Raw genomic sequence first — 21,609 nt, forward strand, 5'->3', positions numbered from 1 at the left:
CAATGTCCCTCCAGTAGTACAGGGCTTTATGACAGGGCAACTTGAGGATGATGCGTTTAAGACTCAGTTAGTTGCCGCGATGAATGTCTTTTCGCAGCTGGTGCAAAATCCGAGGTTTATGGAATTCTTGCAAGCGCCACCAGTGCAACATCAAAATAGGCAACCTACGCCGCGTACGGAGCTTGTTGAAGCTCAAGCCCAGGTACTTCATGAGGCGCAGGAGGAAAGGGAACACTCGCATGTTGCGGAGTCGGGGGCTCCAAAGCAAGTTCCTCCCGTGCTTGAACAGGTGGCTAGAACGCCTATTCCACAGGTTATGCCAGTTCAGCCCGCCACCTTTCAGAGCCAGCATGCTGCCTTGAATGGACAGGGAGCTGGATACTAGGCTATGCACTCAGTTTTTCCACCACCCACGGTACATCCTGGGTATTTCGGGGGTGGATCAGTGTTCCAAAGTATGGCTGGTTATGCGTCTGGAAGTCAGCCGTACATGCCAGGAACAGTGTTCGGGGGTATGCAAGGCATTATGCCAAACCCCATGTATGGTACTATCGGCATGCAGCAAGGTTTCCACGGCAACCAGGGCCAGTTTGGGGTGCCACAGGGTCATTTTGGCATGGCTGGTTTTTCTGGACAGCAGCCAGATATCGCACCTCTGACGCAAAATGTGAATGGCCAACACGTGCCTATCATGCCTAGTACAGTGCCCATGTTGCAGACCATTCCGTATGACAATTTGGGGGCACTAGAGAAGCCGAAGGCTTACAAAGAGGGTGGTGCAGCAGTAAAGTTCAGTACCTTCAGTGGTTTCGAGGACAAGACAAAGGCACTCACTTTCCTCCAGCAGTTTGATACAGCTTATGCGGGAGGGAATTTTACAGAGGCCTCGAAGGTCAGGAAAGCTGCCACTTTCTTAAAGGACAATGCGCTTACATGGTGGACGACATTGTTAATGCAAGGACAGGCACCCGCCACTTGGGTTTACTTCAAGCAAATGTTTGCATCTGCTTGGCTATCAAATGAATTTGAAGCTGATGTCCTGACAGATTGGCACCAGCTTACGGCAGCTTCGTGCAAGAGCTTGTTGGAGTACAATAGGAGGTTTTGTAAAGCATTACTCTCAGTGACCTCCTACAGATTTGTGCCATTGACAGAGCAGATAGAGAAGTATTGTTGTGGGCTGCCTAAAGGGCTTCGCGATTACTGTACAAAGAATAGAGTGGCTACCCTTACTCAGCTTATGGAAGTTGCGAACACTGGTCTTGCCCTGTTAAAAGGAGAGGACAGTGGATTTCCGAGCAGTGATAAAGGAGGGCAGCAAAAGAAAAATTCAGCGAAGAAGCCCTTTGTGAAAACGGCTCCTGATGCGTCACAAGGGTCTGAACAGGCCACCAAAGATAAGGATTCAGCTGGGACTTCTGGAGCGCAGGCAAAGAAACAGAAAAGGAAGCCTTTTGTGCGCAAGTCGCTCGAGGAAAAGAAGGTCCTAATGGCTGAGAACAAATGCTTTATATGCGAGCAGCCTGGTCATATTTCTATCAATTGTCCACAAAGAAAAAGGCGAGCTGACTCAGAGGATAAAGAAGACCAGAAAGGCAAGAAGCCTAAACCCACGGCAGGTTTAGTGCCAGACATGGTGGGTGACAGGCCCAGCACAGATGCCAGTGAGTTATGCAGGGCATGGGGTAAAGTTAGGGATCAGACGGCACTCATCTTCTTTGATCCATGTGCCAAAGCCAACTTTATCTCACCAGAGTTAGCTATGAAGCTCGGCATCAGAGCTGAAGAGATGGGATACACAGCAGAGGCAGGGTTGGCATGTCCTGGCCACTCCGAGTGTGTTACTCCCATCATTGGAAAACTGCGTCTGCATATTCAGTCGTATGTGGACACTGAAGAGTTTTACATCATGCCGTTGGAAGGTTGTGACGCCTTGTTGGGGATCCCGTGGATGTTCCGAGTGCATGGAGTGTTGGATGCCTACAACAAAAAGATCACTGTACAGCATAGGGGCAAAACTCACATCTTGGATGTAAAGCTTATAGGAGAGTCAGTCCCTATTGTATCTGCTTCTGCTATCATTTCTGTAATAAAGAATCATCTTTCTGTGTACTTGATTTTTGCACGTGATGTCTCAGATAAGGATCAGTCAAATTTATCTGTGTTAGATAAAGAAAGGTCAGCATTTTTGCAAAAGTTTAGTGACTGTTTTTCTGATTCATTACCGTCGCAATTACCGCCAGAGAGACCTGAGGACCATCGGATAGATTTGGTGCCAGGGTGTAGCCCACCAAATAGACCTCCCTACAGGGTTAGTGCGGCACAGCAGAAAGAGATTATGGACCAGGTTGAGGAGTTATTAGAGAAGGGGCTGATTCAGCCTAGTTCTTCACCCTTTTGCTCCCCGGTGCTCCTAGTGCAGAAGAAGGATGGCTCATGGCGCATGTGTATTGATTACCGTGCGTTGAATAAGAATACCATCAAGAATAGGTTTCCTATTCCTCGCATTGATGATATTCTCGATCGTTTAGAGGGTGCTGCAATTTTCAGCAGGATAGACCTGAAGAGTGGGTACCATCAGATTCGTATAAGCCCAGAGGATGTGCACAAGACTGCGTTTAGAACGACATTTGGTCTTTATGAGGTTCTAGTGATGCCGTTTGGGCTAACAAATGCTCCTGCCACGTTCAACAGAATGATGGACCGGATTTTCCGCTCGCATCAACAGTTTGTTGGAACATTCTTCGATGACATGATTGTGTATTCGAAGAATGAAGAGGAGCATAGGCGTCACTTGACCATTGTGTTCGAAGAGCTGCGCAGTCACAGGTTACTTGTCAATCCTAAGAAAAGTGAATTCTTCCTTGAAGAGATCCACTTTCTGGGCCACATAGTCTCAAAGGATGGTGTTAGAATGGATCCCGCAAAGGTCGAAGCTATCAAGACATGGCTAGACTTGAAGACTGTGCACGATGTCAGAAGCTTCTTGGGATTGTGTTCCTACTATAGAAGGTTTATCAGAAATTTTGCAGAGATAGCATCGCCTCTTCACGCATTGCAAAAGAAAGAGGTCACTTTCAGATGGACCCAAAAAGAGATTTCAGCTTTTAGTCTCTTAAAGGAAAAGTTGACTTCAGATCCAGTTATTGTTTTGCCAGATCTCAGGAAGTCATTTGTGGTCCAATGTGACGCGTGTGGCAGTAGCATCGGAGCAGTGCTAATGCAAGATGGACGGGTAGTAGCATATGAAAGCCGAATTTTGCAAGGGCCAGAGAGGACTATGCAAGTCTATGAGAAAGAACTCTTGGCCGTGATTCATGCGCTTTCTAGCTGGAAGCACTACCTCTTAGGTGCTGATTTTGTTGTCCAAACAGATCATCAGACCTTGCGATACTTCTTGACACAGTCAAAGTTATCCGAAAAGCATATGCGATGGGCAAACATTCTTTCCATGTTCCACTTCCAGATTATGCATGTGGAAGGCAAGAAGAATGTTGTGGCTGATGCGTTATCAAGAAAGCCACAAATTTCAGCTTGTGTCAATTCCTTATCATCATGAGTTAGATGACATGAAGGAACAGTATACTGCTGATGAAGATTTTGCAAGGATCTTTGAACAATTACAAGAGGGGCAACATCACGAGCACTACCTCCTCAGAGACGGTTTTATGATGATGCATGGCAGACTTTGTGTCACTAGGCCACTGCGACATAAGGTCATGGAAGAGAGTCATGTCCCACCGTATGCAGGGCATCGTGGCATTGATGCGACAGTTAAGGCGGTAGAGACATTCTTCTATTGGCCTACCTTGAGGAGAGATGTGGATGCCTTTGTGCGAGCATGCATAGTTTGCCAAAAGGTCAAGTTTGACAGGCAAAAGGCACCAGGGTTGTTACAACCACTACCGATTCCGGATAAGCCATGGGAAAGCATTGCTATGGACTTTATCTTTGATCTTCCAAGAACGCCAACAGGGAATGATGGTATATGGACCATTATCTGCAGGTTCAGCAAGCAGGCCCATTTTATCCCTGTCAGGAAGAAGATAAAATCTGATCAGATGGCACGCTTGTTCATGTACAATGTGTTTAAGTACCATGGTATGCCACAATCGATTATCAGTGATCGTGATCCTCGCATGACCAATTTGTTCTGGAGAGGATTGTTTGAGAACATGGGTACTACGCTCAAGTTCTCGTCTTCGTTTCATCCACAAACTGATGGACAGTCAGAAGAGGCCAATTCTACTGTCTTAGATCTGCTGAAATGCTATGTGTGAGATAATAAGGGCAAATGGGAACAGTACTTGCCTATGCTTGAGTATGCGTACAATAATACGGTGCATTCGTCTACTGGCAAAGCACCTTTTGAAATTGTTGAAGGCGGCAAAAAGGTTCCTCCCATTTTGCATACAAAGGACAAGATCTTTGAGGCAGATCGATATGTTGAGAACATGGATGAGATGTATAAGAAGATTAAAGTTGCCTTGGAGAAGACTCAGGCAAAACAGAAAAAGGCTGCTGATCGTCACCGTCGTGAATTGCTACTATCACCTGGTGATTGGGTTCTTTTAAGGTTCGAAAAGGCAAGGTTAAAGAAGATGAAGGGTAAGGAACGGCTGTTTCCTAAGCTCAGCATGCGTTACTATGGGCCTTTTCAAGTGCTTGACAAGATCAGCGATGTGGCTTACAGGCTGAAATTGCCTGATGCGTGGAAGATTCATAATGCGTTTCACGTGAGTCTTCTAAGACCCTTCGTGGGTGATGTGCCAGAAGATATGCCAGTTGAGGATGAGCCAGAAGTTGAGGAACTTGATGAGATCCTGGTACCTGAGCAAGTTTTGGCACATAAGGACAGAAAAGTTAAAGGACAAGTTGCAAGACGCTATTTGGTGAAGTTCAAGAACTATCCGCCTATGGATGCAAAGTGGATGGAAGAGCATGAACTGTCAGAGTCACCAAATGTATTGCAGCTTTACCTTGAAGCCTTTGGGTTACAGCCTACTTATGCCCCAACCCAACGTGTGCAAAGGAGGGGTAATGATAGAGCTAGTACATCAAATGTACATATGTATTCAGTGCCATAGATGGAAATGGCAAAAGTATGAAGGCCTCATTAAGTCATTTGTATCTATGTATGTTACGACCTTTCTTGCGGATACATGCGATGATAAAAGAGTGTTAATAGCACAAAATCATCAGTGGCGTGTATTTATGGTATGCAATCGAGGACGTTTGCGATTTCAAGAGGGGGGTATGTCACGAGGACGTGGCAGTTATTAACCATGTCACAGAGATGTGGCAACTGCTAACCTTGGTTGTTGGTTTCTTTCCAATGGGGTTTATTTTATTTGTTTAAGACCCTCTTTTTGAAGTAGCAAACGGTCGGACATTGTATGGCCAATGTGAACGGTAGATTCACCCGCAGACGGGAAGGGGTCGGCACTGGAATTCGTATGATAAGAGGATGTCTAGGCTCAGAGCAAGATCATATAGGTCCCCCCGTCGCACTTAGCAAGTTGGTGTATACTAGGAAGTGAACTCAATTAAGGCGTAAAGTCAAGGTGGGACTACCAACCAAAAGTATCCGAAAGTTGGGCCACATTGCATTTTTGGATGCGGTCCCAATGAGGATAGATGGTCAGAAGACCAATGGGAGCCCAACGGAAGCATCTCCTAAAATTTAGGGAACTGCTATTTTGGGCCACGAAATGTGTTCGCGTCATTACCTTCGGTATGACTAGGGGAACACTTTACAACTCTGCCGCGAAGTCAACTGACGCACCAGTTGAGATATTTTTAGCAGGGAAAGCCCAAACTCGGAAACTGGGCGACGTGTCAGCTTGTGAGCGATTCTGCCACTCTGGGAGGCAAAAACGAGCTGCATATCAACAAAGGGGGCGCCATTTTCAGCCACAGGCGGATTGCAACAGGTACAGAAGCTATGGAATGCTTACCTTGCCCTCTATGCACAGTATGGTGACGGGAGTGATGCCCCGCACGCTACATACTGCTCTCTTTCTCCCCTACGTGCAGTTATGTGATGCCCCACAAGAGGGCTACTCATTTGACTGATGTACAGTTGTGTGGGTTCATGCTTTTGTGCTGAGGCAAGAGCCTCCTTGAGCAGGAACAGGGGTAGCTAACTGCTGCTCCAAAGCAGGCACTGGTGAGGGTCATAACCTCACCGTACAGGTGCAAAATCAGCGCTGTGTATGCGCTGTAATTTGACTGTTTTTCAGCCATACGGACGCCAGGATCATTGGGAATCGTGCCCCACTAGCAAAGGATAGTTAGGGGACTGTTTGGGGCTGAAAACAGGGCAAAAACCAGTAAATACAGCGTGCTGAATTTACTGTTTTTGGACAGGAATCAGAGGGTATATGTCAGTGCAAGCGAGTTCCAGCAGGGAAATGGGTTTCGCGCAAGTTTTGGGGTTGTTATGCTGCCGAAATTTGGCCAAATCAAATGGTATCTAGGTGGATACACGTGAAGGATTCCCAGGACCTTACCTTGTAATTTACCCTCCTAAAGAATAAAGAAATACCGAAAGGGGCGCCAATTTTGGGGCCTACAGGTTGTCGGCGTCTGCTCGGAGCATTCTAGCTTCTGAGCCGTGTGTGTATTCAAGTGTTAACTCCCGTCGCAGGTTTTCTTTGCAAAGTGCTCTGTGTGTGTGCATAAAGTAAAGAATTTCGGGTGAAAGCCAACGCCTACCGCCCTACGGGCCGGTTTCAGCAAGAGTGTTCATCGACGGCTTTATGTTTCTATGTCTTGTAACATGCTTATGTGAGCATTTGTGTTGATTGTGATGTGCCTGTCACAAAAATACGGAAGCGTAAGCCTTGTTTAATTGCACTTCAAATACTCAAGAGAATTAGAGGGAGCGAGAAAACTTGACACTACATTGGGGACCAGAAGATGGGCTGGTCCCCCCCCCATAAAGAGAATATCTTTATTACTAAGGGAGAATCTTTACAAGCACAGGAACGGGGCATACGCCCGTCCTCTATTCTTTCTTCTGTTCTGTTCTGACTACTGACTGAGAAAGTGTTTCCACTTTCTTACTGCTTAGGGGATTTCCCCTCTTCTGCGAGACTGGTTGGAAGCTCTCGAAAAGAGAGTCTATCTTCCGAAACAGCTCATCGGAAGCTCTCACAGAGGAGAGTCCATCTTCCGTTATGTGTTGCCTTCATGCTCATTCATTCATGCATCGAACACAAAAGAGAAACAAGCAAAATGCACACGCACATGCTTGCTGTAATTTTCTGCACATAACCTGAAATTCTTACCTGTGCACACCCCTACGCCGAAACAGTGGTCTTCTTCGCGATGGAATCGCGCCAAACTTGATGTAGACTTAGGATAAGGAGAGAGAAGAGAATTTCTATGGCTGATCTGCTGAAAACAGCCCTAATCGAGGTGATTAGGGGCTGAAAACAGAGAATTACAGCAGCCGCACTCTGCTAAGAGAGCGTCTATGGCCACTTCTCGCGATGAAACTTCACCAGAAGGTGTCTATGACTGTGAGATCCCTTGTTCTTGACAATGGGAGCACAAGGCTACCACATATGTCGCAAGGGGCTGCTCTCAAGCTTCAATGGAGGGCTCCACCGCGTAGAGCACGCTCACATTAGGGGGGGTTAGGTGCACTGCCAGCCCTGAAAATGGGGGAGGGGGGGCTCCTAAATAACCATCAGGGAGAGGGGGCGCTAGGAAGAGAGAGAGGGTAAAAGTGAGAGTGAGAGAGAGTTAGATTGCATTGGTAAGTGTGCCACTTGGCACACTTACTTTAAAAACTTAAAAACCATTCAACTTTTGACTTTAAAAACTTCTAGCTCATAAAAAAAAATGTGCAACTAACTAACAACTGCTACCAATGATTCTTTTATGAGAACACCAAAGGTCTGCCGGCGCAATGCCGCACGGGCACTGCACCGCCTTTACCTCTTCACACTTGTCCGGCCACCCGCCCGGGCACGGACCGTTAAATTTAATTTCACGAAACTTACCCTAAGGCTTTATTAGCTTTATTAGCCTTAGGGTCACTGTTCTAAGGACCCCATCTCATTCATGTGCTTGTGTGACGCGCGTATTTTTGTGAGCCTAAAATCTGAAGCTATTGCTTACCCCTTTCTGAAGACCCGATTTCCCAATCACTAGGGCTTCAGGGTAATTTCTGCTAAGGTCCCTCTGAGGTGTTCTAGCCCGCATTTAGGCTCACCTGAGGCCTTAGAACTGTTAGGTCTATTCTGGTGTGCACATAACTAATTAGATAATTCTTTTCTCGTAAATAAATTAATTATTTACAAAGTTTGACTTAGTTACAGTGCCAACCACTGAATATTCCTAATTGGATGAGATTGCTTGGGTATGTAATTTTAGTGCATCAAGAAACCCGTGGAAGATCAGTATGGTCTGGGTGTGATGGCTAATTTTACTACGCCGGAATATCAAGAGTTCCGATCTGGACGAAAGGAGAAGCTAACTCCTTGATCAAAAGAGCCGAAATGAGAAGCTAACGCCTTGATCAAAAGAGCCGAAAGGAGAAGCTAACTTCTTAACAAAAAGAGCAAACCGAGTGTCCCTTGAAAATTTTTGAGCTAACTTGAGTTGTCTTGCAGTTATGTTGTAATCGCGGACGATTACTCTCTTTCAAGAAGGGGAGATGTCACAAACTGCTGATGTGTCAAAGCCTAAAGAATGGAGCCAACTTACAGATGTCGGCGGAGGGGCCTAAACCCTAAGAAGAACAAGTAGCAAAAGAAGAAGAAGTCCTACCAACTTATAGGGACCCCGTATGATGGGGCCCCAGTGACATAAAGGGATAAAAATAAAGCAGGACTTACACAGACACTCACGCAAAGCTGATGACGTGGCAGCTGCACGACAGATTTTTGAAAATTGCGCTGGCATGATGACGTGGCAGGCTGTACGGAATTCCGCGTTTTTTGTTGGTTGATGACGTGGCAGGTTGTACGGATTTTCGTAAATTACGTTGGCAGCTTTTTGGCATTGCTTTTGGACCAGATGCTTTTGAGTTTGAAGGCTTTTCATTGTAAACTGCTTTTGGGGCCTAGGGCCTTTAAATATGTGCTAAGGGCTCATTCTCTGGCACGCTTCCTTAAGAAGGTGCAGAGTCTGGAGTATCGGCTTGTATTGGGTTGATGCAATAAAAAGAAATACCGAAAGGGGCGCCAAGGTTTGGGGCCAATACTCTCTGGGGTGGAATTCCGCCAGTGGCGTGTCGTCTCTCTCTCTCTCTCTCTCTCAGTTCAATTGTTAATGAAGTGCTAAAAGTTTGTTCAATCTGTTCTCTTCTATTGGCACGTGGTGCCCGTCTTGTGACAGCTAACTGCTGCTCCAAAGCAGGCACCGGTGAGGGTGATAACTTTACCGTAGGTGCGTTTTCAGCGCTTGTTATGCCATTGGCAATAGTGCCACACCGTTAGAGGACAGTTCAGGGACTGATGAGGACTGAAAACAAGGCGAAAACCAGTAAATACAGCGTGCTGAATTTACTGTTTTTGGGCAGAAATCGGTTTATGTCACTGGAAATGAGTTCGAGCAAGGGAATTGGTTTCGGGCAAGTTTTGGGGTTGTTATGTTGCTGAAATTTCGCGAGGATAGGTGGTATCTAGTTGGATACAGGTAAAGAATTCCTAGGACTCTTCTTGTAATTTACCCTCTTAAAGTATAAAGAAATACTGAAAGGGGCGCCAATTTTGGGGCCCTACAGGTTGTCGGCGTCTGCTCGGAGCATTCTAGCTTCAGAGCCGTGTGTGTGTTTAAGTGCTAATTCCCGTTGCAGGTTACCTTTCCAAATTGCTCTGTGTGTGTGTCTAAAGTAAAGAATTTCGGATGAAAGCCAAAGTCCACCGCCCTACGGGCAGGTTTCAGAAACCCTTTTGTGAAATGATAGCTTTCTATAATGCTTGAGCGTCTGACTACAATAGGTTACTGTCACAAACGGTGACGTGGCTGCCCAATACACACACACACTCTCTCTACCCTGATGATGTGGCTGCCCAGTGGGATCCCCCATAGATCTTCAGAAATAATTGACGTGGCTGGCTTTACGGCAGCCTTGGAAATTGCAGAGGATTTGCCACGTGGCAGCTGTACGGACGCCCGTGATTTCTGCTGCAATTTGCGGCAGTTTTTGGCGCAGCTTTTAGACAGTGCTTTTTCTATGGAGAGAGAGAGAGAGAGAGAGAGAGAGAGAGAGAGAGAGAGAGAGAGAGAGAGAGAGAGAGAGAGAGAGAGAGAGAGACCTCTTCTGCTTTATTTTATGAAGAGCTTTTGATTTTCAGCTTTTGGGGCTCTGCTTTTAGCATCCCTTGTAAACATTTAAATATGTGGGTAGGGCCTCACAACTCAGAGCATCTGAACGCAGAGTCTGACAGTGAGCGCCTGCCTACACTCTTGTACTTTGAACACAGATTAATACAAAAAGAAATACCGAAAGGGGTGAGTAATAGACTGGGACACTCCAAGTCAAGAATTAACCGCGACAGCACCAAATAACCACTTCAAAACAATTCACAGATCACAATAGATTTGCACTGGCCCGGCGGAGTTCCGTGCCTAGAGATATTTGCCCCAAAGACTGGCGCCCCTTTCGGTATTTCTTTTTGTATTAATCAATCATCAAAATACAAGAGAGCGGTTAGGGTTTCACTCTCAGACTCTGCGTCCAGATGCTCTGAGAAGTGAGGCCCTCACCACTAATTTAAAGGTTACAAGGGATGCCCAAAAGCAGAGCCCCAAAAGCTTTTAAAATAAAAAACATTAGTTCTCTCTCTCTCTTAGAGAGTCTTTTTCTCTTTTTTTAATAAAAAAAAGCAAAATTCGCATCGCTCATCATTTTCCCTTAAAAAAAAAAAAAAGCCTCTGCGATTTTCGGAAATTAGGGTTTCTCGCAGAAATTAGGGTTTGAAGGAATTTTAGGGTTTCTGGGAGAAATTAGGGTTTCTGCTGTCCGCCACGTCATCACTTTGTGACATACCCCCCTCTTGAAAGCATTGTAAGCGACCGCGATTACGCCTGCAAAACCGACAAAAGCCATAAACCGTCTTAGCAGACACTGACTGTTAGGACCTACGTACTAGGAACACACATCTAGCACATGTACGCAATCGATAGTCACATCACAGGACATCACATGACATTCAACATTCATTCGGATCTTAGACCATGATTTATCGGCAATGTAGCTAGCAATCACATCTAGGTCCAACCGGGACCTCATCGATGTCCGATTGAATAACCCCTATTGCAACCATGTCTATTCGAGATCAATTAGACCAAAATGCTGTAGTCATTTCGTCTATCAGTTCCTGCACTCACAAGAAGTCAAGAACAAATCAGTATCATAATCAGGAATTCCATTTCATAAAGTCATCCAGCAGAATACTGTCAGCTCTCAGTATCCCTGAAGCTCAAAGAGACATCAATGACTTTAGTATCAAAATCTAGGCATCTGTTGACAAAGGAGCGGAGTAACTCCCCTCTTGTGCATCCCACCACACCAGATCTTCGGCCAAGCTGAGTTTCTGGGTTCCGTTTGGAGTAGACTATGCTAAACCAAAACATCGAGGTAAAGTTTCACAATCCGAGGAGTATCTGCTAGGTCCTCCTCCTCCATCCACTTCGCATCAAATGCAGGAAAGTTCTTTAACTAAACCAAGAACCGCCTTCGGACTTTACCTTTCTTCGTATCATTATGTGCCAAAATCTACTCTGGAACAAGGATCTCCTCGTTTTCTTTCACTGCGGGTTGCTCATCAGGCTCCGCATCATCAGGCACATCACCCTTAACAGGTTTCAAGAGACTCACATGCAATGCATTGTGAATCCTCCAAGTATCTGGCAGTTTCAATCGGAAGGAGACATCATTCATCTTTTCAGTAATCTGGAAAGGTCCGTAGTATCACATACTAAGCTTTGGAAAAAAAGCCTCTCCTTTCCCTTTTTCTTTCTAAGGCGTGCCTTCTCAAAAGTAAGAGCACCCAATCATCCTCCTTCAGTTTCAAGTCGCGACGATGGCGATCCGTTGCCTTTTTCTCTCGTTCTTGAGACTTCTGCAAAGTCTCGCGAACCTTGGCAAAAGCCGTATCCAAATCTCGCGAATATTCATCCGCTTCCAATATCTAATCTTTCGTGCTCAGGAAGGATGGAACCTTTGTAGCACTTTCAACAATCTCACATGGCGTCTTCCTCGTCGAAGAGTGTATCATGTTACTGTAGGCAAATTCCACCAAAGATAGGTTCTTTTCCCATTGAGTCTTCTGATCCGAGATACAAGACTTCAATAAATCTAAAATCACTGAATTGGCAATCTCAAATTGCCCGTCAGTCTGCAAGTGGAACGATGACGAGAACTGCAACTGCGTGCCAATGTTCTCCCAAATTGCCTTCCAAAACAAACTCATAAATCTGGGGTCTCTGTCGGAGACAATCGTCTCAGACGTACCATGTAATCGGAAAACCATCGTGATCATTCTGTGTTCTTGGGAGATCAAAAATGAAATCCATTGCAATACTTTCCCAGGGGTGGGTGGGTACGGGTAAAGGCTGTAACAATCCCTGTGCCTTATGCCTGTCAAACTTGACCTTCTGGTAACTGTGCACAAACTCTTCCACATCCTTTTTGAGTCTCGGCCCAAAGAAGTATCTCTCTACCCCCTTCATGGTGGTAGCAATGCCGCGGTGACCCGTAAAAGGTGGACAGTGGCATTAAGTCATAACCTTATCCCTCAACGGCTGTGTAACGCACAACATAGTCTTTTTCATCAAGTAGCCTTCCCGAAGGGAGTATCCAGCTATTGTCTCCCCATCCCGTATCCATGTGAAAATATCTGCAAAATTTGTATCTGTGGCATACTGATCGATCATATCCTTGAAGCTCCTATGATGTATAGCGGAAATAGCCAGAACCAACGTTTTCCGAGACAAAGCATCTGCCACCACATTCTTCTGTCCCTGCACATGGACAATCTGGAAGTGGAACTGTGACATGATCTTCGCCCACCGCATTTGCTTTTTTGAAAGCTGCTTCTGTGACAACAAGTAGCGCAAACTCTGATGGTCTGTAAAGACAGTAAAATCAGCTCCGAGTAGGTAATGCCGCTACTGAGTAAGAGCATGGATAACCGCCAATAGCTCTCTCTCATAAATCTGTGCTGTCATCTCCGGCCTAGAGAACAAACGGCTCTCATAAGCTATGACATGGCCTTCTTGCATCAAGACCGCACCCAGACTATGACCACAAGCATCACAATATACTTCACCGGCAAAGTCAAAATAGGTCCCGTAGTCAATTTCTCTTTCAATGTCCGAAATGCAGTCACCTCTGTGGGTCCCCACGAAAAAGGTACTCCTTTCTGTGTCAAGGTATGCAAAGGGGAAGCAACCTCTACAAACTTTCGTATGAACTGCCTGTAGTACGAACACAGTCCCAAGAAGCTTCTAATTTCATGGACATTCCTCAAATCGGGCCAATCACGGATAGTCTCTATCTTGGCCGGGTCCATTTGCACTCCTACTGCTGACACAATGTGCCCCAAAAAGTGTATCTCTGGTAGGAAAAATTCACTTTTCTTTGCATTAATCACTAACGTGTGATCTCGTAATGCCTGAAAGACTTGAAGCAGATGATCTCTGTGTTCTGCCTCATTCTTGGAGAAAACAATGATGTCGTCAAAGAAAGTGCCAACAAATAGCTTGTACTCTCGAAAAATCCTGTCCATCATCCGGTTAAATGTCGCAGGAGCATTGGTTAAGCCAAAAGGCATCACCAAAAACTCAAATAACCCAAAAGTCGTCCGAATAGTTGTCTTGTAGACATCTCCTGGCGCTATCCTGATCTGATGATATCCACTCTTCAAGTCAATCCTGCTAAAGCACGAGGATCCTTGTAACTTGTGGAGTATATCATTGATCCTAGGAATCGGAAATCTGTTCTTGATGGTGATTTCGTTGAGAGTGCTATAATCGATGCACATTCTCCAAGATCTGTCTTTCTTCAAAACCAACAACACTGGAGAGCAATACGGTGAAGTACTAGGTTGGACAAGACCCTTTTCCAAGAGGTCTTTCACTGGGTTCATAATCTTTTCATTCTGTACTCGGCTCACACGGTAAGGTGGCCGATTCGGTGGCGTGCGTCTAGGTATCAGATCAATGGGTTGATCTTCAGGCCCTCTGAAAAGCTATCGGCATGAGTGTGGAGAAAAATCTTGGCGTTCTTTTGATCAGGTCAAAACATATTCAACCTTTAGCCATCGCTCAGTTCTCTTCCAAAAGAATGAGTAAGAAACTGAAGTTCATCAAGTACAATCTCTAAGCCCTTCATTTATCAAAGTCGCTTTCTCGACCCGATAGTCAACCACGGCGTAGTTCTTGTGGTACCAAGGGATCCCGAGTAGAACGTCACTCGCGTGCCCTGAACACCCCTGTCATTGCAAACAAAGTTTGCCAATGCTCGGTGTAATGGCAACATCCCATCCGGGTGCCAGTCGAACTACCTCCGCCTATGGCGTCAATCTGTTGGGCGTAATTTCCAAATCGAGCTGCCAATTCCAAGTGAAAAGAAGTTGGCCTTGGCTCCTTCAAAAGAGCTTCCCGATCCTTCACTTTGCCCCAAAAGCGGCAAAGTTTGTACTTTCATTCATTAGATTCGATGCAAGTCCCACGCCATGTGGTACCAGTTCTGCTTTTCTATCTGCCTTTTCTGCCACATTCCTCAGCTGCTCTCGAACTCTCAGACGTGTGGTCATCTTTATCATTGTGTTCTTTCTGTGCCTTTTTAGGGCACTCCGCGGAGATATGTCCATGTTCCCCGCATCCAAAGCACTTCCCCTCTCGGATGAAGCGAGCTCTTTCCTCTGGAGTAAACTTGGGTCGTGCATCTTTTTTTCTCTGGGTTGCTCTTTTTCTTTCTACTTTCATTCCCAGAAGTCTGTTCGGCTCGTTGTGTCATGGCCTCATCTGTGAGGTAGGTCAGACTGCCAAAGTGAATGGCAAAGCCCCACTTTGCATGACTCATCAAATCCTGAATAGAAGCTGACTTTTGTTCCAAGCAGTGATCTCGGATCTCTGTAGGTAGACCCAAGGTAAACCGCTCAATCTGTTTTCTGAACGAGATCTTCTTGAATGAAGAGGTGGGTAGAAAAGAGCTCCAGAATCTTTCACAATAAGAATTCACTGTATCGCTCTTGATCATCCGGAGATGGTTCCAAGCAGCTCGTATATCTCGCTCAAACTCTTGAGTCAACCAAGAAGAAATAATAAGCCTCTTGAATTTCAGCCATGTAACTGGCACAGTCTTGGTTAATAGAAGCGTGGACCACCAAGTACGAGCATTCCCCTTAGAGTAAGAGGCAGCTCTCCGAATCTTGGAGTGCTCTAAATAGCGTCCTCCAGCGAAAGCGATGTCAAACTGCTGTACAAAAGACAAAGCCTTCGAAGCATCTGAGTATCCTGAAAAAGTATCAAACTTGATCGAGTGGTCACCTTCCTTAAACTCTCGGACTTTCTTGCTTTCATCTTCGAGAAAGTCATACTGGTTGGCTTTGTAAAAAATTCTTCTTGTTCGCATAAAAGTTTCCATCATCGGAATCTGAGCTGTTTGTAGACGAGTCCTCAGTAGAACTGTCAGTCTCTGGGCGAGATGTAGCCTTCTTTGCCTTTTTTCTTGCCCTTTCCGAAGCTTTGTTTCTTGCTTTGCTTTTTACCTTTTCTGTCTTCTTCGCTCGAATCTGAAGAGCTAGAAGAACTGTCAGAAGAAGAAGAAGAACTGGGTACTCCTTCAAATCGAACACGCTTCTTTTGTTTCTTTGCCTTGTCAAAAGTCGATTGACGACCCAAATATCCCGGGAAGTCAGTGTATTTCTTCTACTTTTTGCCGTGCTTTTTGCCTTTCTTTTGCACGTCAAAAAGCTGAGCAATCCGTGCATCAACCATGTTCTCCAGTTTCTTCGCCGTATATTTTCTTGGAGGTAGAAGGTTTCTTGAGAGCGGGTTTCGGGAGTGGTGTTGTGGTTCTTTGCCACTCCATCTGTACCTCTTCCAAAGAGGTCTGGTTCATATATTTTGCCATCTTCGGGTCCTTGGCAAAATTGAGCATCATCTTTGTTGCATCACTGATCAACTGGCGACGCTCCATCTCTCGCCGCTCCGCCTAAGTAGGCCAAGGCGGGCCATACTCTCTGCCGGAATCTTCGTTGTGATCCCTGCCCGCATCTCCAGATGCAGAGGGAGTCGACTGATCATTGCCTGAAGCCATAGGTGCCGCGGGAAAAAATTTTCGGGGATCGGATTTCCCGTAGAAGAGAAATTGGCCGTGCTCTGATACCACAGTAACAGACTTGGACACTCCAAGTCAAGAATCAAACGCGACAGCACCAAATAACCACTTCAAAACAATTCACAGATCACAATAGATTTGCACTGGCCCGGCAGAGTTCCGTGCCTAGAGATATTGGCCCCAAAGACTGGCGCCCCTTTCGGTATTTCTTTTTGTATTAATCAATCATCAAAGTACAAGAGAGCGGTTAGGGTTTCACTCTCAGACTCTGCGTCCAGATGCTCTGAGAAGTGAGGCCCTCACCACTAATTTAAAGGTTACAAGGGATGCCCAAAAAGCAGAGCCCCAAAAGCTTTTAAAATAAAAAGCATCAGTTCTCTCTCTCTCTTAGAGAGTCTTTTTCTCTTTTTTTTATAAAAAAAAGCAAAATTCGCGTCGCTCATCATTTTCCCTTAAAAAAAAAAAAAAGCCTCTTGCGATTTTCGAAAATTAGGGTTTCTGGCAGAAATTAGGGTTTGAAGGAATTTTAGGGTTTCTGGGAGAAATTAGGGTTTTTGCTGTCCGCCACGTCATCACTTTGTGACAGGGTGCCAGTCTTTGGGGCCAATATCTCTAGGCACGGAAGTCCGCCGGGCCAATGTTGAATCAATTGTGAACTGTGAACTGTTTTGAAGTGTTTATTTGTGGTATCGCGGGAGATTCTCGACTTGGAGTGTTCAAGTTTGTTATAGTGGTATCAGAGCACGGCCGATTTCTCTTCTACAGGAAATCCAATCCCCCTTTTTTTTTTCCGCGGCACTTATGGCTTCAGGCAGAGATCAGTCGACTTCCTTTGCATCCGGAGATGCTGGAAGAGACCACAACGAAGATTCACGCGAGGAGTATCGCCTGCCTCGGCCTACTTAGGCGGAGCTCGAAGAGATGGAGCGTCGACGATTAATCGGCGATGCAACAAAGATGATGCTTAATTTTTCGAAGGACCCAAAATTTGCAAAATATATGAGCGAGACCTCTTTTGATGAGGTGCACTGAAACCGGCGTGTACTTTCAAAAAGGGCGGTAGACCCTAGACTTGAACCTTATTTGCTTTCACCCATTTAATTTGTCGCCCACTTTACCTGTACTTTCAAGACACAACAAAGGGGAGAGGGATACAAGCTGCTAGATTGCACCTGTATGAGAAGACCGACACCAGATTGGCCCCTAACTTAGGCGCCCCTTTCGGTATTTCTTTATTGTTTAAAAGAGGGAATAAACACTGTGGTTCCCTACAAGCTGCCCCGCACAAGCTTGGCTGAATTTCAACTGTTCCGGCCCGATTTCGGCAGCAGAAACTATCCGTGATTGGCCCGATTTGAAGAATAGAAGCTTCTTGGGATTGTGTTCGTACTACAGGCGGTTCATTAGAAAGTTTGGAAAGGTTGCTTTTCCTTTGCATATCTTGACACAGAAAGGAGTCCCTTTCTCGTGGGGACCCACAGAGGTTACTGCCTTTCAGACTTTGAAAGAGAAATTGACTACGGGACCAGTTTTGACTTTGTCGGACTTGCAGAAGTCATTTGAAGTATATTGTGATGCTTGTGGTCGTAGTCTGGGTGCGGTCTTAATGCAAGAAGGCCATGTCATTGCCTACGAGAGCCGATTGTTCTCAAGGCCGGAATTGACAGGACAAATTTATGAGAAAGAGCTTTTGGCGGTTATCCATGCTCTTACTCAGTGGCGGCACTACCTACTCGGAGCGGATTTTACTGTCTTTACAGACCACCAGAGTTCACGCTACTTCTTGTCACAGAAGCAGCTATCGGAAAAGCAGATGTGGTGGGCGAACATCTTGTCGCAGTTTCACTTCCAGATTGTCCATGTTCAGGGTCAGAAGGATTTGGTGGCAGATGCTTTGTCTCGAAAGCCGTTGGTTCTCACTATTTCTGCGATACATCATCGGAGCTTCGAGGATATGGTCGATCAGTATGCCACGGATACAGATTTTGCAGACAATTTCACACGGATACGGGATGGGGAAATAGTAGCGGGATATTTCATTCGGGATGGCTACTTGATGGGGAAAACCATGTTGTGCGTTACACAGCCGTTGAGGGAATAGGTTATGACCGAATGCGACTGTCCACCTTTTACGGGTCACCGCGCCATTGCTACCACCTTGAAAGGGGTAGAGAGATACTTCTTTTGGCCGAGACTCATGAAGGATGTGGACGAGCTTGTGCGTAGTTGCTTGGTATGCATGAAGGTCAAGTTTGACAGGCATAAAGCACAGGGATTGTTACAGCCTTTGCCCATACCCACCCGCCCGTGGGAAAGTATTGCAATGGATTTCATTTTTGATCTCCCGAGAACACAGAGTGGTCACGATGGTATCTGGATTGTTATTGACAGATTCAGCAAGCAGGCTCATTTCATTCCAGTGAAGAAAACAGTCAAGCCGGATCACTTAGCGAGATTGTTTGTGGCCCAGATTTTCAGATTACATGGCATGCTTGAGGCGATTGTCTCCTATAGGGACCCCAGATTCACGAGTTTGTTTTGGAAGGCAATTTGGGAGAACATTGGCACGCGATTGCAGTTCTTGTCATCTTTCCACCCGCAGATTGAAGGGCAATCTGAGATTGCCAATTAAGTGGTTTTAGATTTATTGAAGTCTTATATCTCGGATCAGAAGACTCAATGGGAAAAGTATCTACCTTTGGTGGAATTTGCCTACAATAACACGATACACTCCTCAACGGGGAAGGCGCCATTTGAGATTATTGAAGGTGCTGCGAAGGTTCCACCCTTCCTAAGGACGAAAGATAAGATTTTTGAAGCTAATGAGTACATGCGCGACTTAGACACGGCTCTAGCCAAGGTCCGCGAGGCTTTGCAGAAATCTCAGGAAAGACAGAAAAAGGCAACAGATCGCCATCATCGCGATTTGAAATTGAAGGAGGATGATTGGGTGCTCTTACGTTTTGAGGAGGCACGCCTGAGAGAAGAAGGGAAAGGAGAGGCTTTTTCCAAAGCTTAGTATGCGATACTACGGACCTTTCAAGATCTCCGAAAAGATCAATGATGTTTCCTTTTGATTGAGATTGCCTGACACTTGGAGGATTCACAATGCATTTCATGTGAGTCTCTTGAAACCTTTTAAAGGTGACGTGCCAAAGATGGGGAGCTTGATGAGCAACCCGAAGTGGAAGAAAACGAGGAGATCCTTGCTCCTGAACAGATATTGGCACATAAGGACAGAAAGAATAAGGGTAAAGTGAGAAGGCGGTTCTTGGTTAAATTCAAGAACCGTCGTGCATTGGATGCGAAGTGGATGGAGGAGGAGGACCTAGCAGATAAGATACTCCTCACATTGTGAAACTTTACCTTGAAGCTTTTGGTTTAGCATAGTCTACTCCAAATGGAATCCCGAATTCAGCTTGGCAGGAGATCTGGTGCAGTGGGTGCACAAGAGGGGAGTTACTCCGCTCCTTTGTTAACAGATGCCTCGATTTTTGAATACTAGAGTCACTGATGTCTCTTTGAGCTTCAGGGATACTGAGAGCTGACAGTATTCTGCTGTATGACTTTATGAAACGGAATTCCCGAATATGAAACCGATTTGTTCTTGACTTGCTTTTAAGTGCAGGAACTGATAGACGAATGACTGTAGCATTTTGGTCTGAATGATCTCGATAGACATGGTTGCAATAGGGATTAGTCAATCGGGCATCTATGAGGTCTTGAGTAGATCTAGATGCGATTTTTTAATTGCATTGCCGATAAATCATGGTCTGAGATCCGAATGAATGTTGAATGTGATTTGTCAAGAGATGTCCTGTGATGTCGTGTGATGTGATTGTCGATTGGTACCTGTGCTAGATGTGTGTTCCTAGTGCATCGGTACTAATAGTCAGTGTCTGCTAAGACAGTTTACGGCTTCTATTTGTTTTGCAGGCGTAATCGAGGGCGATTACAATGCTTTCAAGAGGGGGGTATGTCACAAACGGTGACGTGGCTGTCCAGTACACACACACACACACACACACACACACACACACACTCTGCCTTGATGATGTGGCTGCCTTGTGGGAACCCCCGGAGATCTTCAGAAATGCTGATGTGGCTGGCTGTACTGCAGCCCCAGAAATTTCAGAGGATTTGCCACGTGGCAGCTGTACGGACGCCCGTGATTTCCTGTGCAATTTGCGGCAGTTTTTGGCGCAGCTTTTGGACATTGCTTTTTCTGCGAGAGAGAGAGAGAGAGAGAGAGAGAGAGAGAGAGAGAGAGAGAGAGAGAGAGAGAGAGAGAGAGAGAGAGAGAGAGAGAGAGAGAGAGAGAGAAACCTCCTCTGCTTTATTTTATGAAGAGCTTTTGATTTTCAGCTTTTGGGGCTCTATTTTTAGCATCCCTTGTAAACATTTAAATATGTGGGTAGGGCCTTACAACTCAGAGCATCTAGACACAGACTCTGAGAGTGAGCACCTGCCTACACTCTTGTACTTTGAACACAGATTAATACAAAAAGAAATACCGAAAGGGGCGCCAGTCTTTGGGCCAAATATCTCTAGGCAAGGAACTCCGCCGGGCCAGTGTTGAATAATTGTGAACTGTGAACTGTTTTGAAGTGTTTATTTGTGGTATCGCGGTAGATTCTCAACTTGGAGTGAACAAGTCTGTTACAGTTACTTTCATTTATCTTTCCTTTTAGAGCCAACCTATCATACTGTAGTGGAGTGTACTCAAAACTTTGAAAGAACCTATATGATGTCCTATAGGCCGACTTCGGCATCCAAAGGACGTTAAGCTGAACGACACGTGTTTTTTTGTGATAGCTGATCTGGTTACACGACTCTCACCCACTGCGATGACAATTGCATATCAAGGTTTACCATTTGCGGGTGTGTTTTGTAAGATGGGCTGTCCAAGGATTGTGCAAGATTGTTTATTAGGCACATTGATTGATGAAGATGCGACACAAGATTAGTATCACATTAGTATACTGTGCAACTTCAGACTTCTATGCGCCAACTTCTCAGACACAAACATATTGTCCAGAAAGGTTGAATTTCTAGTTTGATAGGTTACAATTATTGAAATTATGTATTTGGGCATGTTTCCAGACTTATCTCGGTGTGTGTAAGTCGTTATATATTTATTCTACTTCATGAAGTTTAACGGTTTTTCTCTCAGCTGGTGCATGTTTTTTTAGGGTATTGATGTATATTAGGGATTATATTAATACCAATGTATATCTCTCTCTCAGCTCGCGCATGTTTTTTTAGGGTATTGATGTATATTAGAGATTATATTAATACCG

The 21,609-nt window shown here is 45.4% G+C and overlaps 1 protein-coding gene across 1 annotated transcript in view; it reads left to right on the top strand.

Annotated features, from left to right (window-relative positions):
• The window catches only part of LOC147451296 (uncharacterized), a 73,010-nt gene that overhangs the window by 10,697 nt on the left and 40,704 nt on the right, over positions 1 to 21,609 (top strand). The window lies entirely within an intron of this gene.

This window comes from Adiantum capillus-veneris, chromosome 9, assembly GCF_014529385.1.
Source record: "Adiantum capillus-veneris isolate H3 chromosome 9, ASM1452938v2, whole genome shotgun sequence".
Classification (NCBI taxonomy): Eukaryota; Viridiplantae; Streptophyta; class Polypodiopsida; order Polypodiales; family Pteridaceae; genus Adiantum; species Adiantum capillus-veneris.